Consider the following 22,289-nt stretch of genomic DNA (forward strand, 5'->3'; position numbering starts at 1 on the left):
ATTGAGTTTTAAAGGATTAACACCAAAATAGATGGTTTAAATCCACAATAAGTAAGCTTCAGTGATCAGAAATGATAATGACTAAAACCACATTTAAGGGGATGCATTTTTCTTCTACCTTTCCTTCTACCTTTCCTCCAAGATGTACAGCAAACCTCTCTTCCCTGATTTAATCAATAAAATTAAACCCAAACATTCAATATCTATTTTGCAAGTCACCGACAATTATATTAGCTGCACCTGCATTAAAAGCCAAATTAAACACATCCCCAAAACCCAAATGGAAAAATAATTTTCCCACCAAGTTTGATTATTATAAGGTCAAAGTGTGACCTTTCAAAGAGACGGACTCTTACAAATTAAACTGTTTATGTGAACTCTAAACATGTGACAGGGCAATGATGAAACAACAAAGGCACCCACTTGTCAGAATAGCTCTTTTCAAGCAGAGTTTGCCCCTGGCTGCCAAAGAAAAGAGCTACCAGAAAGTCAGATCTCCAAATACGGGGTTGGGAAGCAACTCCCTCAAAATATGTACACATGTAGGATGAACCACTATAATTAGAAAAACACAGATTTTGGATATAAGTTACAGCAGTATACTCCATTCATTCTAGCAATTGTGTTGATGGTTAAAGACACATAAATGAATACTATAAAGCATTATAGGTCTACCTACTATAAAGCATTACAGGCATCAGCACAAAGAAGCATAAAGGAAAACAGTCAAAAGCAATAGCTTTATAGAAGAAGTGATGTTGGTGCCAGATTTTAAAAAATACAACAGGGCTGCGTTTGACAAGGTGAGAAGAGAAGAACCACTTGAAGAGAAGTACCACAGGAGACTGGAAAGCAAAAGTAGAAAGTCATGAGATACATGGAGTTAACAGGCAAGTTTAGCCTTCGAGTACAAACTGAAGCAAGGCAAAGGCTAACAGTTTTCCCAAGAGAACACACTGGTCATAACAAACACCCTCTTCCAACAACACATGAGACGACTCTACACATGGACATCACCAGATGGTCAAGACCAAAATCAGACTGATTCCATTCTTTGCAGCCAATGACGGAGAAGCTCTATACAGTCAGCAAAAACAAGACTGGGAGCTGACTGCGGCTCAGATCATGAACTCCTTATTGCCAAATTCAGACTGAAATTGAAGAAAGTGGGGAAAACCACTAGACCATTCAGGTATGACCTATATCAAATCCCTTATGATTATACAGTGGAAGTGACAAATAGATTTAAGGGACTCGATCTGATAAGAGTGCCTGATGAACGATGGATGGAGGTTTGTGACATTCTACAGGACACAGGAATCAAGACCATCCCCAAGAAAAAGAAATTCAAAAAAGCAAAATGGCTGTCTGAGGAGGACTTACAAATAGCTGTGAAAAGAAGAGAAGCAAAAAGCAAAGGAGAAAAGTAAAGATATACCCATTTGAATGCAGAGTTCCAAAGAAGAGCAAGGAGAGATAAGAAAGCCTTCCTTAGCGATCAGTGCAAAGAAATAGAGGAAAACAATAGAATGGGAAAGACTACAGAACTCTTCAAGAAAATTAGAGACACCAAGGGAACATTTCATGCAAAGATGGGCTCGATAAAGGACAGAAATGGTATGGACCTAACAGAAGCAGAAGATATTAAGAAGAGGTGGCAAGAATACACAGAAGAACTGTCCAAAAAAGATCTTTATGACCAAGATAATCACGATGGTGTGATCACTTACCTAGAGCCAGACATCCTGGAATGTGAAGTCAACTGGGCCTTAGGAAGCATCACTACGCACAAAGCTAGTGGAGGTGATGGAATTCCAATTGCGCCATTTCAAATCCTAAAAGATGATGCTGTACAAGTGCTGCACTCAATATGCCAGCAAATTTGGAAAACTCAGCAGTGGCCACAGGACTAGAAAAGGTCAGCTTTCATTCCAATCCCAAAGAAAGGCAATGCCAAAGAATGCTCAAACTACTGCACAATTGCATTCATTTCACATGCTAGCAAGGTAGTGCTCAATCAAGCTAGGCTTCAAAAACACGTGAACTAAGAACTTCCAGATGTACAAGCCGGATTTAGAAAAGGGAGAGGAACCAGAGATCAAATTGCCAAAATCCACTGGATCATAGAAAAACAGCAAGAGAATTCCAGAAAAATATCTATTTATGCTTCATTGACTACGTTAAAACCTTTGACTGTGTGCATCACAACAAACTGTGGAAAATTCTGAAAGAGATGGGAACACCAGACCACCTTACCTGCCTTCTGAGAAACCTATATGCAGGTCAAGAAGCAACAGTTAGAACCAGACAAGGAACAATGCTACTGCTGCTGCTGCTAAGTCACATCAGTCGTGTCCGACTCTATGTGACCCCATAGACGGCAGCCCACCAGGCTCCCCCATCCCTAGGATTCTCCAGGCAAGAACACTGGAGTGGGTTGCCATTTCCTTCTCCAATGCATGAAAGTGAAAAGTGAAAGTGAAGTCGCTCAGTCATATCCAACTCTTCATGACCCCATGGACTGCAGCCTACCAGGCTCCTCCATCCATGGGATTTTCTAGGCAAGAGTACTGGAGTGGGGTGCCATCGCCTTCTCTGACATGGAACAATAGACTGATCCAAAATTGGAAAAGGAGTATGTCTAGGCTGTACATTGTCACCCTGCTTATTTAACCTCTATGCAGAGTATACCATGTGAAATGCTGGGCTGGATGAAGCACAAGGTGGAATCAAGATTGCCGGGAGAAATATCAATAACCTCAGATATGCAGATGACACCACCCTAATGGCAGAAAGCAAAGAGGAACTAATGAGCCTCATGATGAAAGTGAAAGAGGAGAGTGAAAAAGTTGGCTTAAAGCTCAACATTCAGAAAACTAAGATCATGGCATCTGGTGGCAAATAGATGGGGAAACAGTGGAAACAGTGGCTGACTTTATTTTTTGGGGCTCCAAAATCACTGCAGATGGTGACTGCAGCCATGAAATTAAAAGACACTTACTCCTTGGAAGGAAAGTTATGACCAACCTAGACAGCATATTCAAAAGCAGAGACATTACTTTGTAAACAAAGGTCCGTCTAGTCAAGGCTATGGTTTTTCCTGTGGTCATGTATGGACGTGAGAGTTGGACTATAAAGAAGGCTGAGCATCGAAGAATTGATGCTTTTGAACTGTGGTGTTGGAGAAGACTCTTGAGAGTCCCTTGGACTGCAAGGAGATCCAACCAGTCCATCCTAAAGGAGATTGGTCCTGGGTGTTCATTGGTAGGATTGATGTTGAAGCTGAAACTCCAATACTTTGGCCACCTAATGCAAAGAGCTGACTCATTGGAAAAGACCCTGATGCTGGGAAAGATTGAGGGCAGGAGAAGGGGACGACAGAGGATGAGATGGTTGGATGCCATCACTCACTCTGGACATGAGTCTGAGTAAACTCTAGGAGTTGGTGATGGACAAGGAGGCTGGTGTGCTACAGTCCATGGGGTCACAAAGAGCTGGACACAACTGAGTGACTAACTGAACTGAGCATGCAGATAAGCACATCATACTGGGAGAGTAAGATAAAAGGAGTCTAGATCTTTGAGTAATTTCCTGGAACAGAACCTCGGCCCACCCTGGCCATAACACACCTACCTCTTCACTGTTACATAACAGATAAATGTCTATCTTGTTTGAGCCACTGAATTTCTGAGTGTCTGTTTCAGCAGGTATCCTGTACTCTAACTATATACTTTCTAAACTTGTAAAAACCTGAAAGAAACTGTGCAAGACAAATCATAGGACCCTAAAAATCTACTATATATTAGTAATACCTTTTTTAAGATCAGAGGGGAAGTTTCATGATGCACATGTGCACTCACAGACATAAAATGAGAAAACAGCTGGACTGATGTTTGCCAAGTGACAGAGCAGGACCAGGTTGGCAGCTAAGTGATCAAGACTGAAAGTTCAAATTTTGATCTCATACAGTTTCCACAATAAAACAACTAACTCTTAAAAGATAAAGTAATGTGTAAATTACTACCTGACACTCAAATCCTCAATCTAGAACAAAGGAATCAATTATGACATTCCTAGGTAAGGGGTAATTTACATGAATATAACAATCATGTCAGACTAAAGTAAGAGAGGCTTAGGAATTCTCAAGCATTTTGTACTATAATTATACACAAAAATAATGCAGGGCGACATAACCAGAAAATTAAGTAGCTAGACTGTGTCATGATTGTATTTGAATGTTTTATTGCCTAGAACCTAAATGAAACAAAACCAGCTTCAAGGACCTGGAAGAAGACTATTAATGGAACTAGCTCCTTGATGTTTGTTGACATTACGCTGTTCCTATCAAAAGCCACATAATCTATTTATCAATTTATTCATTTACAGGACAGATGAACCAAAACTCTTGAGCTTGTGACTTTGACCCTATGATGTCACCTTTAGGGTAATATCTGGCTTCATAAGTACCAAAGTTAAAAAAATCATTTTCAAAAGGAAAAAAGTGCGCTATGGAAAAAACAAGAAAAACTTAGGTTCTAGTCCTAGGTTATCCATTTTCAAACTGTATGACCTTGGACAATTAACTAATTTTCCTGGGCTTCCAGTCTGCGTTTGTAACATAGGACAGTGTGAGGGTGTCATCCAGCTCTATGAAGTTTCAAAGTTCTTAAATATTCTAATGATATATTACCGAGTTAGCCTATTATTTTAATGTTAATACCTCAATGTAAAATAAAAGAAAGTCACAACAGAGCATCACTTCAATTTATTTAAAATATGTATATAAGCAAAAAAAAAAAAACTGGAAAACTAATTTTCCACTGTCATATCTTCTTCACAGAAATATGAAAAGAAAATCTGACAAGGCAATCAGAAAGAGTTCAGTACAATTAAGTTCACCTAAGAAAAGTTCAGATGAGAAAAACTGCTTCTTGCAACTAAGCCTGTGCGCCACAACTACTGAGCGTGGGCTCAAGAGCCTGGGAGACGCAATCACTGAGCCCAGCTGAACCCAGGTGCAGAAACTACTGAAGCCCACACGCCACAACAATGAGAAGCCCTCACCCCTCACTTGCCACAACTAGAGAGTGGCCTTCCACTCTTCACAACTAGAGAAAAAGCCCACGCAGCGAAGACCCAGAACAGCCAACAAATAAATAAATACTAAAGAAAAAGAAAAACTGCCTCCTCAAATATTCCAAGTGCATAACTGCAATCCCTCTCTCATATGAAGGCTCTCTGATAGACAGTGACCACATACTGGCTCAAATATATATTAAATGCCACTATCATTAGTAATTCTCAAGCATAATCAGTGACCAAGAATGAAGCAATCAGGAGAAAGCACAGAATATAAAAGTAGTGTAGCAATTTTAGCATCATCACTCCTTAATAATACTAGATTCAGCATGAACTCTTTCAATCCTGCAGTTCTCAGCAATCTTTACAGAAAACATACTCTGTGTCAGGTACTCGAAAAACAGATTCTCTCTCTCACACACACAGACACACACACACAGAGCTGTCCTATCTACTCTCAATCAGCTCTGATAGTCTATCTACCAGGGAATTTTGCTCCTTGGATTTGAAAAAGAAGGATGTAACAGAAGACTTTTTAAAACCTGCCGCTTATCTCCAAATAGTCCAGATAAAGAAATCTATTTTCCATATCTAAAAAGGTTATTCCTAAAATAGATGTATAGCTCTAACCAGTGTCTACAGTAATGACAGAGGGGAAAAAAACAGGGGAATTGGAATCAGGAAGCCAGAGATTGAGACTCTAGATTCTGCCACTCAACAAATGCGTAACTTTGTACAATTAATTTACTTCATTTTTCCTCCCCTATAAAATGCATACAGCATATCTGCTTCACAGAATTTTAAGGCACAGACAAGACATATTTAAATATATTTATATATACTTATAAAGCAGTTTCTGAGAAAATTTAGGGTAGAGGTTAAGGATTTAGGCTCTGAAGTCAGACTGCTTGGGTTCTAATCACAGCTATATCCCTTCATTATTTGTGACACTGAGCAAGTTATTTTCTTTCTTTCAAGTCTCAGTTTTTTCTTCTATAAAATGGGGATGAGGATGAAAACAAATATTGCATGCACTTGAAACAATGTCAGACATACAGTACAGTGTAGCCAGTAGCATCATCATTAGATCTGCGCTGAATACAGTAAATACAAAGATGAAAAAAAATACATGAACCCCCCCCCAAAACAGCTACTGGTTTAGTGCAAAAAACAGATCAGTAGAAAGAAAAACTTTTAATAACAAAATACCTACCTAAAAAATTGTGCAAATATCAGTCTATTATATATAAAGCTAATATGATAAAGTAACTCAGATTCATTCTGTGCCTAAGGAAATCCATCTCCTACCTAAACACTGCAATCCCTTCATACCAGTAGCAAAGGGGGTAGAAAACAGAAGCCTAAATGGGTTCTTATAATCAAATAAAATGGAGACTGTGAAACTAACCTGTACAACCACTATGGTACCCCAGTACTCAATAGAGAAGGCAATGATCCAGAAAGCATAACGCAGTCACTTGTAAAGAAAAAGATTACATCCCCCTGAGAGAAAAATGAAAAAACTGGTGCAGTACCAAAATCCAAAGCCAGAAGGCTTTCTTCATATAAAAAAATCTTTATTTTAACCAATATACTGCACCACTCAGACATATCAATAATTAAACACAGTAAAATTTTTGGTTGATGTTCCACTCAGGAAAAATACCATCTGCCTTATTGAAATGCTATAAAAGAACCAATTTTCAGGAAAGAGATAACCTGAATATGACTGCATAAAACTAAACTTTCTAGTCCGTAAAAGTAGATCCCCCACTTGCCAGCCACCTGCACCTCTTTACATGAAAATATGCCTGTATGCCCACCTGAGAGCCACTAAGTGATTCACATACAACAAGCACAAGCTTTACTTGGAACAGTCCCCCCCTGAATGGACACACTTAGCTGCTGGGGGCTAGGAAGAGCTGGGAATGAAACAAAATCTACTTTACTTCTGTACATATTCCTGAAGACTTAAAACTGGGATTTCAGCTTCAGAGTCCTCATGAGAGAGCCTACAGCTGTTACCTCCATCCTTACTCTTTCAACCAGTGGTCCGCACACTGCTCAGTCTTTTAAGATTTTCTAATCAAGAAGCATCCATCTTCTCTGCTCTATGGATCAAGATTAGACCAAGATCCAAATGTCATATCTAAATTATTTTCTAAGTTCCCTTGGCCTGCCTCACCACTCTACTGCCACTCACACTCCATTCTCACCTCCACATGATTCAATTATATTCACTCAAAACTTTCTCTACTCAGGACCTCATTCTGGCCTCTTCTCTTTAGCTGTCCCTAAGAGCTAACATAAAACTCATCAAGATGTTTCCTTTATACAGTATAATTGAAATTTAAAATCTCCCTTAAAATAGTAGTAAATTCCTATCTAGTCTAACTATGAAAGTCACATAATGATTATCTAACATTTTTCAAATTAAAAGGCATCTTCACATCCATCTTATTTGATCCTTACAACAAAGCAGGTCAGCTAATATTATCCCTCCTCCAAGTCTCAGCTAAGAAAATCAGCTGTCCCAAGAAACTCAGCTAGTAAGCAGCAAAGCTAGAACTTTAACCAAGTTTGTAAAATCACAAGTCAATGCCCTTTCCATATATGTACTCACTCTCTTGACTAAGAGAGTATAAACAATGAACCAGATGTCTAAATGTCCCTTACAGCAAGTTCCTAGAGGAAAATGAATTCCATCAGTTTAATAGCATCAACATGAAATGTAACAAAACAGTACTAGAAGTTGATCATCTTTTAATAAATCCTATGGCCAGTGATGAAAAAAGCATCAAATTATCCCAATAGTTCAGTAATGGACCCACTTAGCTGCTGGGGAGTAGAAAGAACTGGGAATGAAACAAAATCTATTTTACTTCTGTATATATTCCTAGAGGACTTAAAGAAGGAAGGAAGCCAACACTTCATGAGCCCCTACCGTATTACAGGCATATACGAGGCAATACCACATATAATGTGGGTATTATCTCTATTTCACAGATGAGTAAAACAAGGCTTAGGCAAGGAGTAAGGGTTAGCCAAAGACGGTTAAAGGGTTTATCCAAGACTACCCAATAAGTGGCAGTGCCAAGATTTTAAAACCCGGTTCCCAAACTTCAAGTCTATTTCCAGTGACTATATCATGTTTGGGCACATGATATAGTGCCAAACTTTTAAAGAATTCCTAAAACAGAGTATGTCTGGAAGGCCTTTAATTTTGGAAAAATAATCAAAATACTCCATGTACCTTAACTGCTATAATAATGTAAGATTAGATGACACATATACACACTATTATATACAAAATAGACAAGGATCTACTGCATAGCACATAGAACTCTACTCAATATTCTGTAATAACCTATACAGGGAAAGAATCTGGAAAAGAATAGACATAAGTATAGGTATAACTGAATCACTTTGCTATAGGCCTGAAACACAACACTGTAAATCAATACTCCAATATAAAATAAAAATTAGATTTAAAAAATTAGATGACAGGAAAAACAACCAGATATACATCTGGATGACACTAATTAATGTACAACGTATTACTGAGCCAATCATTGTAATATCTAAGAACTTTAACGTATCTTCAGAATATCTTCGGAGAAGGCAATGGCACCCCACTCCAGTACTCTCGCCTGGAAAATCCCATGGACGGAGGAGCCTAGTAGGCTGCAGTCCATGGGGTTGCTAAGAGTCGGACTCGACTGAGCAACTTCACTTTCACTTTTCACTTTCATGCATTGGAGAAGGAAATGGCAACCCACTCCAGTGTTCTTGCCTGGAGAATCCCAGAGACAGGGGAGCCTGGTGTGCTGCTGTCTATGAGGTCACACAGAGTTGGACACGACTGAAGCGACTTAGCAGCAGCAGCAGAACATCTTATACTATAATTGAAAACCTAACATGAGCTTTGAAGTCTGGTAAACTGCTGCCCACCCCTTATTAACTGAGATACCTTAATTTGGTTACTTAAATTCTCTGAATTTAGGTTTCTGCTTATGTAAAATAGAAACAATACCTACCTTTCAGGGCTCTAATTAAGATTTAGAGATAATGTGTGTAAAAACCTAGACAATGTCTAGCACATGGTACCTAGTCTCATCCTTAGCCCTCTGTGGATATTCCCAGAAAAAAAAAAAAAAGTAGATGAAAATTAAAAACTGAACTATATGATTCCAAATAGAATTGGCTGTTTGGTACCATGGAAAGTAAATACACAGATGACTGAAAAATAATTTTTTTTCTTTTAGATATTTTGGCATCAGATAAATAAAACCTTAAAAAAAAAATTCCAGATGACAATCAAAAGCAAACTCAGCTCTTTTGCCTTGAATCCCTAAGCAGAATTTCTTGCCTGTTCAGAAGATCCTCTAGTTACCTAGTAACCACCTGCCAGCCTCAAACTAAAGAAAATTGGCTCTGCACTGGTCTAATTACCCAACCAGCCTGAACAATCTAAAACGAAGTGCAAAATAAAGAGAACTGTCAGCCAGAATGTTAGTGAAATTATCCACAACAGGAGACCTGAGAATCTAAATACCACTGGGCAGTTATTTCCATGAGAATAAAATCACAATTTATGAGCCCTGCAAATTATACCATTATTAAAACAAACATCCCATTGAGGCTACAGCTATCAGATAAAAGGCTTTATTGTCTCTATTGTTTCATCTACTGCAGCAAAGAGGTGCAAACTGAATGAGCTATTACCAGAAGCTGCAATTTCTAGGAAATTACAATATAGACCTCCATCTTAAAGCTTCCTTTGTGTTGGGCTGTAAACGCTCTGGAGGGTAAGAGGAGAATGGAGAATCAACTCTTCTCCACTGCCCCCAACTCAAAGATCCTGACTTCACAAGCAGAACTCACCAGTTACCCCTACATTTTCCTATGTTTTTCTCTCAGGAGGTCATTCCTGGGTTCACCCAGGAAGGAAGAATTTGAATTTAGCAAATCTACTTTATTCACTAAGAATCCTTTAGACAATTCTCCAATCCAAATAAACACAAACAGAAAAAACAATATGGCCCCCAATTTCCCTGGCTCCCACAGTACAAAGTACCTCCAGCTACAGCAATGAGAATTAACGAGAAAATACAAAAACATGGCATCAGTTCCTCCTATTATTAGGGGGGGAAAATCCCTTTACAATAACTGTTGGCATCATAAACCTCGAATCGCATTTTCAGACTTAAATGGGAAATCTGAGACACCATCTAATGGCTATCCTGGGCCAAATTGTATTATGGAATGGGGAAGACAGAAGTAATCTCTTCAGTGATAGCCCACTGAACTCCACAAATCTACCAATTTTGGGAATGGAAGGGAAAAAGTAGCACCACTAAGTATCTGCTATTTGCCCATCACTGTACACATTTTATTTCTATTACTCACAACAACCCTCTGAGGAAGACCAGATATACCTTATTAAGGCTCAGAGAAAGTATATAACTTGCCCAAGGTCACACAACTACTAAATTAATATCTGAATTAAAGTTTCTCTGACTTTAAATTCTAAGCACTTTTAACCTTTGGTTTTTGCTTTCTTGTGCTACCTATTAGTAAAACCTAATAAAATAAACTCAAAAAAAATTCTAGAATATCAAGTTTAAATACTACACTACAAGCCAGTCACAGGACAATGCAGATAAACTATGATGTCATCATACAATTCATTTTCAAAATTCTCCTTTAATCCTCCCAACAAATTTGTGTGGTATGATACTCTTCAACTTTATATCTGAGAAAACAGAGACTCAAAAAGATTTTACAATTTGCCCAGGGCAGCATGGGAACCAAAATCTAGAACTCTGACTACGAACTCATTGTGCATGCAGTTTTATCACAACGTCAGACTTAAACATAGGCATAAAGAACTCAGAAATCTGTGGTGAAGTTCTTTGCTTGTTTATGAAGAACATCTGTTTATAATTAATAGCATGTGGAACACTGGGCATGCAGGAGGGAAGGAAGAAATACCAGAGAGCCCTTTAGGGCCTCAAGTTGTCTAATCTAAACTTTCCTATTTCAAGAAAGCTCATTCAGTAAGAGGGAACACAAGGACTAGGTGACAGAAAAGCATTTTGGAGCTCTGAACACCTAAATGTACTCTGAGCCACCAACTGAAAGCTGGTCTGGTGCCTTTCAGGGACTAAAGACCAGCTGTGAGCCAGGAACCATGCAAGGCTCTTTCTAGGCACTGTTCTCCTCTTCCTTGTGGTCCTTTGGGCTGGTGCTAGAATCCCTAGATTACAGGTGAATAAACCAGGCTGAGAGAGAGAATGACTTCTCCAAAGTCACCCAACTAACACAGTGACAGAATGGGAGATCTAAATCCTGATTGCTACAACTTCAAAACCACTGTTTAATCTATAAGAATAATAGAAGTAAAAAGTAATAGAAGACAGACCAATGTTTGTGTGGGTGACGGATCAGGGAGAGCAGGAGGAAGGGATTGCATAGGGGGTACCAGGAAACTTGTGGGAGGTGATTCCTCCCACAATTTGTGTGATATACTCACTATTTGAATTGCAGTGATGGTTTCACAGATGTTTACACATGCTAAAACTTAGCAAACTGTATTAAATTTGTGTAGTTTACTGTCTGTCAGCTTCACCTCAATAACCTGTTTAGGCAGGAAAAAAACACATTGTTCTTTTTACTAACCACTGACCACGACCCCAGGATATTTGCCCTTAAATTGCGTCTAATCACAGGAAAACCAGGCCAAACAGTTCTTTCTCTAACCAATTTAGTTCTGAGTTTATGTAAACTATTAGTAAAACATCACAGAAAGATAGTTTTAAATATCTAAGAGTCACAAACTACTTCCAAACACTCTATAGCACTTCAGAATGCATATTCCAACAAATAAAACATTAACTACAAAATGCAGTCTGATAAAAAGATAGAGTAATGGCATTGCACAAACCTGTATTGAAACACATCCTTGGTTCTTACAAGTGAATCTATTCAGGTTGCTAAATCTGTATTCAGCTTCTCATTTACAAAATGAAAGTGATAGTAACAATGCTACCATTTATTAATCTCGTACTATGTGTTTATGTACATAGTCAAAGCTATGGTTTTTCCAGTACGAATGTGAGAGTTGCACCAAAAAGAAGGCTGGGCGCCTAAGAACTGATGCTTTTGAACTGTGGTGTTGGAGAAGACTCTCAGGAGTCCCTTGGACAGCAAGGAGATCAAACCAGTCGATCCTAAAGGAAATAAACAATGAATATTCATTGGAGGACTGATGCTCAAGCTGAAGCTCCAATTGGAAAAGACCCTCATGCTAGGAAAGATGAAAGATTGAGAGCAGAAGAAGAGGGCAACAGAGGATGAGATGATTGGATGGCATCACCAACTTAACAGACATGAGTTTGAGCAAACTCCAGGAGATAGTGAAGGACAGGAAAGCCTGGAGTGTTGTAGTTCATAGGGGCACAAAGAGTCAGACACAACCAAGCAACAGAACAACAAATATGTGCCAAACACCAATCAAAGCACTTTATCTAATTATCTCATTTAATCTTGCCAGCAATTATATGCTGTAAATACCACTATATTCCCATCTCATAGATGAATGAAAAAAGTTACAGAAATAGTAAGTAACTGAGGTCATATAGTTAGTGAGTACAGAGCTGGGATTTAAACTCACCTTGCAATATTATTACTGAAAAGGAGTACGTCAAGGCTGTATACTGTCACCCTGCTTATTTAACTTATATGCAGAGTACATCATGAGAAACGCTGGGCTGGAGGAAGGACAAGCTGGAATCAAGATTGCCGGGCAAAATATCAATAACCTCAGATATGCAGATAACACCACCCTTATGGCAGAAAGTGAAGAAGAACTAAAGAGCCTCTTGATAAAAGTGAAAGAGGAGAGTGAAAAAGTTGGCTTAAAGCTCAACATTCAGAAAACTAAGATCATGGCATCTGGTCCCATCACTTCATGGCAAATAGATGGGGAAACAGTGGAAACAGTGTCAGACTTTATTTTTTTGGGCTCAAAAATCACTGCAGATGGTGATTGCAGCCATGAAATTAAAAGACGCTTACTCCTTGGAAGGAAAGTTATGACCAACCTAGACAGCATATTCAAAAGCAGAGACATTACTTTGTCAACAAAGGTCTGTCTAGTCAAGACTATGGTTTTTCCAGTGGTCATGTATGGATGTGACAGTTGGACTATAAAGAAAGCTGAGCACCGAAGAATTGATGCTTTTGAACTGTGGTGTTGGAGAAGACTCTTGAGAGTCCCTTGGACTGCAAGGAGATCCAACCAGTCCATCCTAAAGGAGTTCAGTCCTCAGTGTTCATTGGTAGGACTGATGTTGAAGCTGAAACTCCAGTACTTTGGCCACCTGATGCAATGAGCTGACTCAATGGCAAAGACTCTGATGCTGGGAGGGATTGGGGGCAGGAGGAGAAGGGAACGACAGAGGATGAGATGGTTGGATGGCATCATCGACTCAATGGACATGGGTTTGGGTGGACTCCGGGAGTTGGTGAGGGACAGGAAGGCCTGGCGTGCTGCAATTCATGGGGTCGCAAAGAGTCGGACACGACTGAGCGACTGAACTGAACTGCAATATTATTCTGAAGAATGAACTTGAAGAAAGAAGTAAAATACAATCTTTTATGTGTTAGTCGCTTAGTCATGTCCCACTCTTTGCAACCCCATGGACTGCAATCCATCAGGCTCCTCTGTCCATGGGATTTCCCAAGCAAGAACACTGGAGTCGGTTGCCATTTCCTTCTCCAGGGGATCTTCCTGACCCAGAGAGTAAACCCAGGTCTTTTGCATTGGCAGGCACGTTTTTACCACTAGCACCACCTAGTATGTTCTCTCTATTCTTCAAGCAAGTTTCACTAAATGAAGTGTCTCATATTGAAAGATAAGAAAGTTTATTTTAATATTCTACAAATTAACTTTTACTGACTTTTAACTGACTTTGGCTAATAGTATGCACTTTACCCAACTTACCCCTAATTCTCAGTCTGCAAATTAACTATTACTTTTCTCTGTTTTATTGATCAGGAAAATGTAATTCTGAAATGTTAAGTAATCTTTTTAACAGCGGCACAGATATAAGTCTTCTGACAAGCAATGGCGCTCTTTCCAGTTTGGCTTATTGCCATCCAAGCCACTCAGAACTACACACAGTACATTTTCAGAGACCACTCCTTAAGCATCTTAAGCAATATCTTTCATAACAGCACAGAACCAAAGTTTCATGGATTCTGAGCTTAAAACTCTTTACTCTAAATCATGATGCTTACAGTGTTAACACTTTATAATTAATATCTATGCACTAATATACCCAGTCTTTTTTTTTCTCATTTCTGGTCTGAGTAAGAAAACTTATGCTCCAATCTGTCAAAAACCAGGATGTAATATTTGTTTAGCACATTTACGAAACTCTTTCACATATATTAAATATTCACAACTTTCAAAAACAGACAGACATGATTATCCTCACTTTAGAGGAGGAAAAAAGTGAGATTCAGAGTGCTTAAACAACTTGCCCCAAGTCAGACAGCTCATAAGTGACTAAGCTGGGGTTCAAATCCAGATTTTGAGCATACATCCAGAATCTTCCACACACAAAGACCTTATTCTCTTTCAGAAATAAGCTCAGGTGTCTATTCCTCCAGGAACTCTTCCCTGAAAAAGGCATTAACACCTCCCTCTCTGCTACTTATTTTACAGCTTGTACAACACACTCATCCGAAATTGTGTATAGTTTTTCTCTTGCACCTAGGAGCTCCTTACAGACAGAGACCACATCTTACTCAGCTCTGTGTATCATCAGAACCTACCTAGCATAGAGCCTGATATTCATAGTAACTAAATGAATGCAGGCAAAAATGATTGTTTTTGTGTGCTAATAAGACTCTAAACAAAATATTTTTTGGAAGCCATAATTTAAATCACCTGTCAGGAACTATTAAGTTCTTAATAAGTCTTAAAACCCCTCCACTTGTTAAAGTTTCAGTCATCCCACCACCATAAGAGATAAGTCAAATCCTGTATGTAGGCTCAAAAAAATCAAACGCACAACCAGAGAACTTGTGGTTTAGTTTTGGAGCATTCATCTTATGTTACCTAAAAGTTAAAATTGACCAAAAAATTAATAAAGAGGAAAACTTGCAAGCAGAGAAAAGAACTAAGAGTTTAAAAAGCAATCATAAGATCCCAGCTTTTCCATTTACCAATGTGATTTCATTCATTCCAAGTGAGATTCAGGACCTGTCACAAATCAAGTTCTTCATGAAGATCTACATGTCTACTGTATGGGCAAAAAATAGAGGATGAGTGTGAGCTGAAGTGTAATGAAGAAAACATAAGGCAAGGTTCAATGGCCACAAAAAAAAAAAACCATTCTACTAAAACAGCCTAGAATAACATGGGTTGGGAAGTTACAATGCTAACACATCAGCCTGAAACTATGGATTCACAAATAAGACATTACCAATGCCTACTCTGTGTAAGGTCGAAGAATGAGTTCTAGAGAATAAAAGGATAATTACATACAATCCTTGCTCACTGCAAAGTAGAGGAGACCAATAAATAATAAATGGATAATTACAACCCAGCGATGAGGCAACCCAGAGATGGGGCACCCAATCCCAACCCAGGAAAGTCAAGGAAAGCTTTCTGGACAAGGTTAGTTCCTAGGCTGAATCCTAAAGGCTGAACAGGAGTTAGACCAATTAAAAGTTAAAAGGAAACATCCAGGCCCAAAGAGAAGCATGCGTAAAGACATTAAAGCAAAAAGGATGGCACGTCTGGAGAACTGCAAACACCCAACAATGTACACTTCATTAGAACTAGAGGTAAAATGTGCAAGCTGGGAGGAGAGACAAACAATGAATGACACTGGAGAGAGTTAAGGGGAGAACACTGAGCCTAGTCTCTTACTAAAAACACCATACCAGAGCTCCATCTGGGGCTCCCTGGCAGCTCAGCTGCCCCGCTGGCAATGCAGCAGACTGCGGTTCCATCCCTAGTTTGGGAAGATCCCCTGGAAAAGGAAATGGCAACCCACTCCAGTATTCTTGCCTGAGAAATCCCATGGACAGAGGAGCCTGGCAGGCTATACAGTCCATGGTGTCACAAAAGTAGGACACAACTTAATGACTAAACCACCAAGAGAACCCCATCTAGGAGACAGAATACCTACATCGATATGTGATTGAAGGGCAGGCTGGCTTTCAGATATGCTCATTTAGAATGGATAGTTGGTTTTCTCCTCCGTAATTCCACAGCCTGATCAAAATGTACTGTCAACTATACTTTAAAAAAAAAAGTGCTGTCAAAAACATAAGTCTCAAAAGTATGGATAATATTACCACCAACAAAAATAAAGGCAGAAAAATTCAAAGAACACTCTTTCTTTGGTTCTGGGGCAGAGTACTATGGAGAAATACTTGATCCCCTCAGTAATGAGTAGTATAGTTAGAAAAAAATTTAGAAAGGGGCATCTCTCACATTCACTGACATTTTTAATTTAGAAAGAACTATCAACATCAGTGAATTTTCCAGAACAATTCAAACCGTTTCAACTAGACCAAAAAGTTTTAAAAAGTTGATGGAGAGCCAAAGGTCATACTATACCTGCATTGGTTCATGAATAAATCAAGGCACACAACCAAAATATCAGACCTTTGCTGCCAGGAAGACCAAGCAAACTACAATCAGAAAACAAATCCCCAAATACAAAAACCAATAAATTCAGTGCTTTATTTCTCTAACAAAAATGTTTTAGAAGCCAAAATACTGTTCCTTCTTAACATGCTAAAAATCATATTAAATTCATGCTTCATTCTAGAAGGATAATAGCTCTTATTTATTGACAGTAGTATATACCAAGCACTGTGGTCATTTCTTTACATGAACTGTCTCATTTGATCCTCAAAACTACCTCGGAATTATGTACTACTATTGCTGCCCTTCCCTTTTTAAAGATTTTAAAAAATGAGGTACAGAAAAGTAAAGTAACTTACACAGGTTTCAAAGGTGTTAAGGGAGAAATCAGAGGCAACATAGATGTATTATCTATTACTGAGGAAATCACTGACAATCTAATGAAAACTCATCCCATTAGATTTTCTCAATTCCTAAATTTCCAAATTATTTAAACAGTTTGATAGTCTATCATTAAGAAGATTGACCCTTTCCCCATAACAACAAATGGTGACCAGACTCTTACCATGCCAATCTACACACAGCCCAGAGGGGATGGGTTATACCCTACTCTGTAAAAACTGGTTCACTTATTTAGCACCAGGTCAAGTATTCAACAGAAACTTACTAAACCCTACTAGGTTCCAGATATCAAGTATTCAGAAATAATCAGTGAGACACTGTCCTTGGACAATAGCACAGAATTTAGTAAAGACCACTCACAGGCTTTGGAGGTAGAAAAGTCTGGGGATAAATCCCACCCTAGTCACTGGCTAGTGGGCCTGAGTAGGCTCTACATCTCTGAGCCAAAGCTTTCTCATGTGCAAAATAAAACAATTATGGCCACCCTACAGGAGAACTGTATATTTAAATAAGTTACCATACTTAAACAGCCCAGCACAAAGTAGGCACACAGTGAAAGTTAATTCTCCTTCCCCTAAGGTTCCAGGCTGTATGGGGATGTTGGCGGAAAGGTAAAATAATGCTCAGTACCATAACTTGTTTAGCCTACCCTCCTCCATCCACTTCTGCCCAATCACAGTGAAAAACCAGTCATTACACAATAAGATCACTTGATCATGACTTCATCTGCATCGTTCTCTTTTACTGCAAATGCTCCTGGTTAAGGGTAGGAAGACAGAGGATCACTTTTATACACAGCTATGCACAGTTCACTAAAAGCCACTTCACACCTTTCTTTCAACACAAATAGTAAAGAATAAGGATCAAGCCCAATGATTTTCTAACATACTGATAAAGTTGTAAAACTGCTCAACTCTGAAGTGTTTTGGTTCTACTAAGCAAAGGAAAGGGCTTCCCTGGTGGCTCAGAAGGTAAAGAATCTGCCTGCAATGCAGGAAACCGGGGTTCAATCCCTGGGTTGGGAAGATCCCCTGAAGAAGGAAATGGCAACTCACTCTAGTATTCTTGCCTGGAAAATCCCATGGATGGAGGAGTCTGGTGGGCTACAGTCCATGGGATCACAAAGAGTCAGACACAACTGAGCGACTAACACTTGAAGCGAAGGAAAAAACAGTTATATTCATGCTAGCTTTCAAAGCAGTATTTTTAATAAAGTTTTAACAAATCGCTCAGTCATGTCCGATTCTTTGCAACCCCGTGGACTGTAGCCCACCAGGCTCCTCTGTTCATGGAATTTTCCAGGCAAGAATACTGGAGTGGATAGCCATTCCTTTCTCCAGGGGATCTTCCTGATCCAGGGATCAAACCCAAGTCTCCTGCATTGCAGGCAGATTCTTTACCCTCTGAGCCAGGGAAGCCCCTTTCACTAGGAAATCTACCTATTTCTCCAATAAGAAATAAGTAAAGCCTGGAAACATAATTATACTAATAAAACTATCCCATCTTGAATTGAAGTAAGGCAGTGACATTAAACCGTGACACTGTCATTGCATTCTTTAGAGCCAATGCCAAAAAAAAACTATTTTGAGGCCTTGCTGAAGCCACAAAAGTTATGAATCCTATTAAATCTCATTCCTTACCTATAAATATTTCTACATAACAAAGTACAAGAGTTTTCTCAAGAAAAAACACTAAGGCACTTATGCAATTGAGTTGCAAGCTGAATTACCTGCCCCCCCGCCTTTTTTTTTTCATGAAACACCATTTTAACTTAAAAAAACAACTGCCAGACAAACGATTATTCAGATTTGGATGTTTGGCAGACATTTTTTCAAAAATGAACAATGTGAGACTGTCACTTCAAGGAAAACAACTGTCAGTATTTGTTGCCAATGACAAAATTTGAGCTTTCAAGCAAAAATTAGAGAAGTCTTGTCTGATAGAATTGGTGGAGATATTAACAAATGTAATATCTGACACTGTATGATAAAATATGTCAACATTTTTACAAGATCTGCATAACTCAATGAGCCAATATTTTCCAGATGACCAAAGCACGGTGACACAAAATTATGCATGAATAGAAAACCCATTCAAAAGTACAAAACAGACCAGCAGACTTTAGTATAATAGAGTATGAAAGGCTCACTGTATAGCTTCAGGGTCCATAAAATAATGGACCTCTAAAGAAACTACCAGTTGACAAGTTTCAGTGTAATATTATAAAAAAAAAAAAAAAAAGGATATCCATCAATTACCTAAAAAGTCAACCAAGGGAATTCCCTGGAAGTCCAGAGGTTAGGACTCCATGCTCCCACTACCTGAGGGTCTAGGTTCAATCCCTGGTCAGGGAACTAGGATCCCCCAAGTCTTGTGGTATAGCCAAAAAAAGTCAATTAAAACATTCCTCCCTTTTCTAGCCACATATATATGGGACTGGAGAAAGAAATGGCAACCCACTCCAGTATTCTTGCCTGGAAAACCCTACGGACAGAGGAGCCTGGTGGGCTATAGTCCACAGGGTCACAAAGAGTCGGACACGACCTAGCATGCACACTCACTCATATATGGGGCAGGATATGCTTTATATACCATAAACAAAACAACCAGCTGCAAGAGATTGAATGTAGAAGCAGATATATGTCCAGTCAGACAGTGAAAAGCTTTGGAAAAATTGTAAATAATATCCTTCTATTTGGGGGTAATAATATAGCTATTTTCATTAAAATATGCTATATTTAATAGGTTTATTATTTTTAAATGCACAGTTTTGATTTTTAAAACAGCAAATATTGGTAGATGCAACCCACAAACAAAAGTTCTTAGGGGTCTTCAAAAGCAAGAGTGAAGACACCAAAAGGTTTGAGAACTATTGCTATACAGCAGCAGAGAAGGCAATGGCACCCACTCCAGTACTCTTGCCTAGAAAATTCCATGGATGGAGGAGCCTGGTAGGCTGCAGTCCATGGGGTCGCTAGGAGTCGGACACGACTAAGCAACTTCACTTTTACTTTTCACTTTCATGCATTGGAGAAGGAAATGGCAACCCACTCCAATGTTCTTGCCTTGAGAATCCCAGGGACGGGGGAGCCTGGTGGGCTGCCGTCTATGGGGTCACAGAGTCAGACACGACTGAAGCGACTTGGCAGCAGTAGCAGCTATATAGCAGTGAGAAGGACAAATTATTGCTACATTGTTATTGTTGTTTAGTTGCTAAATCTGGTCCAATTCTTTGCCACCCCATGGACTATAGCCTGCCAGGCCTCTCTGTCCATGGGATTTCCCAGGCAAGAATACTGGAGCGGATTGTTATTTCCTTCTCCAGGGGATCTTCCCAACCCAGGGATCAAAAACAAATCTCCTGCATTGGCAGGTGGATTCTGAGCCACCGGGGAAGCCCACTGCTAAATGCAAGAACATAAATGAATCTCACAAACAAAGTTGAGTGCAAAAAGCCAGTCATACGTTATAAAAATTCATAAAGAGGCAAAAAATAATCTATGGTATTGGAAGTTAGAATATTCATTACCCAACCAGGGACTGAACCTGGGCCATAGCAGTGAAAGAACCAAGTCCCAACCACTGACCCACCAGGAATTCCCAAATTTCTTGATCTGAATGCTGTTTACATTTTTTGTGCACTTTTTCTTCATATGTTATATATACAGCAATACAATTTCTTTTTAATTTATATTTTCTTAAAAAAAATACACCCATACACATACCTGCTTTAGACTCACCTGAAGAAGTTTTATTAGCACTGGTCAGAGTAGAACTAGCACAGTTTTTTAAAACAGATCTTCAGGGAAGTTGAATGTGTAGCCAAGCTACTACTCATTTAAGTAGGTTGAAAAATATTGATCTAAGAATTTAAAACAAGGGAGCTTTATATACAGTACAGTAAAAAGAATAAGGGCTTTGGACTAAGGTGGATCAGATTTTTAATACAAGCTTCTCTTCTCTTACTATATAACCAAATGCAAGCTACTTAGTCCCTGCAGGTCTCAGTTTCTTCAGCTTCCTCTTCTATTGAATGGGTGCAATACCCTAAAATGGGTAAATATGAGGATTAAATTATATACTCAGAGAGAGTAAGCACCCAGCATACTCCCTACCACAGATATTCAAATATTAAGCCCTTTTCATCTTTTCACACTCATCTCCTACTAGTCCTATGTCTTGATTTCTTAATCCTTAAAATGAAAATAATGCTACATGACTAACCTGTGCACTACAGATCAAATAAAGTATAATTATATTTGCAGAAATATAAGTAATACAACTATATATATATATATGCATATATATACACACACACATACATACAGATAGGGTTTTTGCTATCAATTCAAAATAAAAGAGAGAGACAACACATTAGAAAACTAAGACAGAGAGTTCCCTGGTGACCTAGTGGTTAGGATTCCAGGCTTTCACAGCCAAGGATCAGGTTCAATCTCTGGTGGCAGAACTGAAATCCAACAAGCCGCATGGTACAGCCAAAAAACAGAAACAAAAACATGATACCTTAAAAAAAAAAAAGAAGAAAAGAAAACTAGGATATGTATAAAAAGTTACAACACAGAGACTAGAAAATGAGCATCAGCAGAAACTATCAAGCTTGAAGGACATGATCAGAAGCCAAATCAAGATTATAATCTCTAGTCAGCCAGGGATTGAACCTTCTGTGAAAAATAGATCACCCTAGGGTTCCTTCAAAATGTCTGCATCTAAGAAACAACACAATTTATATCATCATAAAAACAGACATATTCTGAAAGGCACATCCAGACACCTGCATAAACTGAGAAAGGTGGGGAAGTTGTACTGGAATTTTACAAACCAAGGTGTTTTCAAAGCATCTTTATATAGAAATCGATGGCCCATTTAACAAAATGTCAAACTTTTAGATGAACAGAATACTTTGACAAAAAAGACTCTGTACAATTATTTTTCATACTAAAATGCATAATTGCCTAAAGGAACTAAATTTTATAATAAACAAAACATGAAAATTGAGCTCACTTTAGTCTCTAAGCTCTTCAATATTCTACAACTTTAAGGGACTTCCCTGGCAGTCCAGTGGCTAAAACTCTGTACTTCCACTGCAGGAGGCACAGATTCTAACCCTGGTCAGGGA

General features: G+C 38.8%; 1 protein-coding gene across 13 annotated transcripts in view; it reads right to left on the minus strand.

The window, feature by feature from the left end:
- The window catches only part of FAM168A (family with sequence similarity 168 member A), a 242,229-nt gene that overhangs the window by 180,915 nt on the left and 39,025 nt on the right, over positions 1-22,289 (minus strand). For 2 of the 13 annotated variants that reach the window (XM_086340704.1, XM_086340699.1), the window contains exon 1: positions 11,615-11,719. The exons of the other annotated variants lie outside the window; for them this stretch is intronic. The gene's annotated coding sequence lies outside the window, so the exon portion shown is untranslated. Of the gene's footprint in view, positions 1-11,614; positions 11,720-22,289 lie in introns of those variants that run through there. 13 annotated transcript variants of the gene reach the window in all.

The sequence above is a fragment of the Bos grunniens genome, chromosome 15 (genome assembly GCF_055505025.1).
Source record: "Bos grunniens cultivar Pamir isolate PY7600 chromosome 15, Bosgru_T2T1.0, whole genome shotgun sequence".
NCBI classification, from domain to species: domain Eukaryota; kingdom Metazoa; phylum Chordata; class Mammalia; order Artiodactyla; family Bovidae; genus Bos; species Bos grunniens.